Genomic DNA, 5,454 nt, shown 5'->3' with positions numbered 1-5,454 from the left:
GTCTCTGTCTCTCACTGTCTCTCTCTGTCTCTCTCTGTCTCTCTCTCTCTCTCTCTCTCTCTCTCTCTCTCTCTCTCTCTCTCTCCCTCTCTCTCTCTCCTCCTGGGGGACTGCAGATAAGGTGCAGGAATCGTTCATCACTGTTCATTCCTTCCTGTCTCACTGTGTGAATCACAGCATTATTTCAGCAGGAGGACGAGGAGCTGAAAAGGAAAATGTTTGTTTGTTGGTAAAAACAGTTTGTATCACAGAGTTTACATCATTTATCTTTCCTGCAGAGATGTATTTAGGTTGTTCAGAACTGATTCAGGCTGCTGATTGGTTCCTTTTGGCTCTCAGCACCTTCAGCGCTGTGAACCTTTATCATTCCTGCATCATCATCATCATCAGGTCCCATCGAGCCTCCAGGTTCGATCCACTTTAATCTGATTTAATCTCAAACTGGCAGCACTTCAGAGCCGAGCAGCGCAGCCAGTTTGTCTGCAGTCGGATCAGAGGTGGGAGGAGGTTTCCCTCCTTCATCCCTGAGCAGAGAGCATGTGAGGCTGGAGGGCAGGAGCCCTCTGCGAAACATCTGTGCTGCTGTTTCTGGCTTTTACACCTCATTTAAGGAGGAACCCAGGGGGAGGCAGGACCGGCCCCACTGGGACAAACCAAAGAGAAAATAATCAGTTTTTATCCACAGAAAGCTGCAGCAAACACTTTTATTTTCATTCATGTCATTAGTTTATTTAGCAGGGACAGTGCACACAAACAGAATGGATCAAGTGTAACGGATGTGTTGCACAAACTGTATAACTACAGCTAATTGGCAACTSCAGTCCCTGGTTGGACCTTTTTAATCATTGAAATACATCAATAAACAATAAAAATGCAGACGTATTTCTACATATCCATGTAATCCACCATGCTACCTTCAAATTCRTATAATTAAAATTATGCATTAAAATACATTCAAGTTAAAAATCAAACAATAAAAAATAATTTCCCTCTCTACCAGTGGTGGGCAGCACTAATCTAAAAATTAGAGGCACTAACCTTAAAGCACTAACTCAAATATTTAGGCCCCCTAATTCTAAAGCACTAACTCAAATATTTAGGCCCCCTAATTCTAAAGCACTAACTCAAATATTTAGGCCCCCTAATTCTAAAGCACTAACTCAAATATTTAGGCCCCCTAATTCTAAAGCACTAACTCAAATATTTAGGCCCCCTAATTCTAAAGCACTAACTCACTGAAATATTTAGGAAAACCTAATTGTAAAGCACTAAAATAACCCAGCGGACACATGAAACATTCTTCAGAGTCAACATGAGACAATACTTACTGTGTGCAGGATGTTGTCACTTAGCCTTTGGTGGGCCAAATGAGAGTCACCTGCGGGCCATATTTGACCCATGAGCCTTGAGTTTGACACACRTGACCTAGTGGATGATTGACACATGTGAACAAAATGAACTGTTAACAATGTTGAKCAATAACATTTAAAGACCTCAGTTAGTGCTTCTAAAGTGCTAAACCACTAATAAATTTAAAAAATAGCAAAAGCCCTAAAGCACTCATCAGAAAATTAGTCCCCCTGTTAGTGCTTTAGTGCTTTAGTGCTTTAGGGGAACTGTGCTGCCTGGACATTCTCATCCATTAAACCTGAACACYAGAAATGATCACATCTTTGGTTTTCCATCATGTGGATGAACTTTTTACGTTCAGGTGTAGCTTTTACCTGCAGCAGCGATAAGTTTCATGATGTTCTACTTTTGTACGAAATGTTACACAAAAACAACATTTTTTGTTTTGTTTTGTCAGAAAGCTGCAGCTCAGCAGGAGTCTGAGTCTGGACCGGTGCTTTAAAGCTGCCCGTCACTTCGTGTCATTAAAGCGGCTGAAGCAGTCCTACAGCTGCATTTTTCAGTCCTGTCACATTATTTGATTTGATAGAAAAACACAAAGTAACTGTTTGTTCAGAGGGAACATTCACAGGAAACAGAAAAATGTCCTGTGGAGCAGAATTACAGCAGAATCTGCAGCTTTTATTAGGAAACCAGACTGAAACTTGAGGAGGATTCATCTTTTGCTGCAGCAGCTCCTGAACTTTGGAACAAGCTCTGCAACTGACGGTCGTCTTCTCTGGCTGTTTTTAAAACTCACTTGTTTTCTTTGGCTTTTGACACAGTGTGACGGGTTGTGTTGTCCATTTATACTAGATTTTATTTATGCAGAAATTGTCTTGTTTTTTTTTTTTTTTTGTTGTTGTAAATTTTAAATGAGGTTTTAGGCATTTTATTGTTTTTTATTGCTTGTTTTTACTTGGTTTTTTATTTACGACGGAGTAGAGTCACACGAGATTTTTTAAATTATTATTGCAAGATTAAAGTCGTAATTTTACAAGAATAAAGTCATAATATTACAACTTTAAACTCATAGTATTATGACTTTAAACTCGTAATATTAAAACTTTAAACTAATAAACTAAACTTAATATTATGACTTTATTCTCATAATATTATGACTTTATTTTTATACAATTTTAATGTCGTAATATTAAAAATAAAAAAAAATCTTGTGTGGCCCTAATACTCCGACGTAGGTTTTTATTTCCTGCTTTTATTTATTTTTTCTGTTTTTTAATTATCTTAATTTTGATAGTTTGTTTTTGTATGAGCTGTGATTGAATGTTGATTCTGCAGCACTTTGTTCTATGGTGCAAAAAGTGCTTTACAAATAAAGTTGGATTGGATTAGATTAGATTAGATTAGCCACACGGTTTTCATTGTAAAGTCAACTTGATTATTGAAAAAGAAACTAAATCTGCAGAATATTTTCTCGTCTGCTTCCTGTTTACATGTTTCATAGCGACATGTCGCCGTCCCTCGCTGTCAGCTGAAGCCCCACAGGGACAGCTGGCACCAGAACGTCTCACCATATGCTCAAACTGGGCCTTTTTTCTCTCCGCCACATYTCTGAGCTGATTTTGGAAGGAAGACGATGAGGAAGACTAAAAGAAAAGGCAGGGAAATGAACCAAAAAGAGCCTTTAAAGGGTTTTTGTTGCTTAAATGTTATTTTTTTTTCAGTTATGGTTTCACCAGGTGTCACATTAATGCAGCCAAACTTTCATCCTCTCAGCTCTGATTGTTWGATTCCACTGAAAGCTGATTTCTGCAGCTCACACTGACTCGACGTGTCTCTAAAAGGTGCTGTTGAYAAATCCCCGGTGATGCACGTCTCCGCTCTGCTAATAGAAGCAAATCCTAACGAGAAGCTGATTACTGCCAGCCTCGTCGCTCACTCACTCAGCACGGAGGCAGCCAGCAGATGGTTCTCCTCTTCCTGCTGGCGCCAGGCCCAGGAGGGCATCAGCTGCTGCGGGGAGTCTGTCAGCAGTTAACCAGACAGGTGGGCTCCTCCTCAGAGGGGAGGGGCTTCATGGAGGCAGGTGCAGATCCAGCTCCTGCACACAGACAAACCTAAAACTGTAAAACATCTCAGAGAAACTCCAGAGGCCTCCTCACAACCACCTCTGCTGATCCTCATCATAGAGGATGAGGCCCCGCCCCTTCCCACCAACACGCCCATAACTCCTCCCACTGAGGCAAAGACTCCGCCCACAACCTGCATGGTTCACAGTGATCTGTTGTGTGAACACATCTCTGCGGTTTATTTATCTGGATGAGTGGAAACATTCAGCTCCTTCAGGACATTTTTCTACTTCAGCAGTTTACATTTAACCTTTTTGTTCATTTTCTTTTCTAATTAAAATGATTTTTGGTCCATTTAACATCCATAAAACTATGTTTCTAAACTTTAACTGCACTTTTCACTCTTTTCTAACTTCTTTGTACTAGTTTCAGCTTCCTGCAGCCTAATTTCACCTGCTTTTTCAGCTATCTTTCTGCTCTTTTCTGTTGATTTAAAACATTTTGTACTTCTGTTTCTGCTTCTGTTAATTTAAGCTTTAAATGCTTTGTTCAGCTGTTTTCTGCAATTTAAAGTACGTTTTAGTATTTCAGCTATTTGTGATAATTTTAGCTTTGCTTAATTCAGTAAACATGCTAGTTTTATTTGTTTTAGTTTCGATAGTTAACTTTCTTTGAGGTCTTATCATGTGAATTATTATAAATTATTCAGACGATCAACATGATTCATTTTTCTTCCAGATGTTTTTTGGCATCTGACTTGTTCTATAATTTTTCTGGGCTTAAAATGTTGGTATTTTAGCAATTTAAACAATTAATTTTTTTAGCTTTTATGTCATTTTTTCTTATTAAAATGAATGAAGTCATCGTTAACATCCTTAAAACCCTTTAAAATGGTTAATAATCAGTTTTCTGAGCAGATTCTCCTGAAACTGAAGAGATAATTATTGTTTCTATTTTTAGAACCGACTCTGTCCTGGAGGGTCCAGGATCAGACCTCGGTTCAGACCTGGCCTTGGGGGTCTGGCTCTGCTGCACTAACATGTTTACCTTCAGCAGGTTTGATGTTTACTGAGCAGACAGCTCATGAATCACCGGCAGCCACGGTGGTTCTGAGATGAAACCAGGAATTTTTAACCTTCGAGGTTTTATTTTTTAACAGAAACAAAGACAGAAACCTGAAACCTAAACTAAACTGCTGCTCGGTTTTTTAAAAACTTTTAATTAAATTTAAATGAAATAAAAAATGAGTCCAACTCTAAAGCTGCAGGATGTGCTGAAGGTCCACAGGTTTAGAGTCCGGTCCATGTGTCCACCTCCAGACCYCCTCTCTGCTCAGATCAGAAGAGTTTCGGCTGCTTGGGTTTAAGCAGCTAAAATCTGTGGACCGGATCCTGTGAGGCCCTTTCAGATGACATCATCAGGACCGCTCCTGCAGTTCTGATGGACCCGGGCCAACGCCGGCCGCGTGACTAACCACCGGTCAGACCACAACGGTCTCATGATCCAGACAAGAGCCGGAGGACAGACCGGTGGGACACATGGGACACTGAGATTTGGACTCCAAGAGACACGTTCCACACTGGAACCACAGATCCTGGACCACAGATCCTGGACCATAGATCCTGGACCACAGATCCTGAACCACAGATCCTGAACCACAGACCCTGGAAGACAGATACTGAACCACAGATCCTGAACCACAGATCCTGGACCACAGATCCTGGACCATAGATCCTGGACCACAGATCCTGGACCACAGATCCTGAACCACAGATCCTCAGATCCTGGACTACAGATCCTGGACCACAGATCCTGGACCACAGATCCTGGACAGGGACTGTGGTGGTCTGAGCTGTTGGTCTCCATGTTCTCCTCCACAAAGGTGAGAAATTAAGTTCAGGTGGTGAAACCATCTGTTCATCCATCCATCCATCCATCCATCCATCATCAGTTCTCGGGGGCAGCAGGTGGATCATGGAGGTCCAGACCTCTGTCTCCTCTTCCAACTCTTCTGGGAGGACTCCAGGGTTACCTC

The sequence above is a fragment of the Austrofundulus limnaeus genome, unplaced genomic scaffold (genome assembly GCF_001266775.1).
Source record: "Austrofundulus limnaeus strain Quisiro unplaced genomic scaffold, Austrofundulus_limnaeus-1.0 Scaffold1350, whole genome shotgun sequence".
Classification (NCBI taxonomy): Eukaryota; Metazoa; Chordata; class Actinopteri; order Cyprinodontiformes; family Rivulidae; genus Austrofundulus; species Austrofundulus limnaeus.
The sequence above is the reverse complement of the archived record's forward strand: the minus strand, read 5'-3'. Positions refer to the sequence as shown.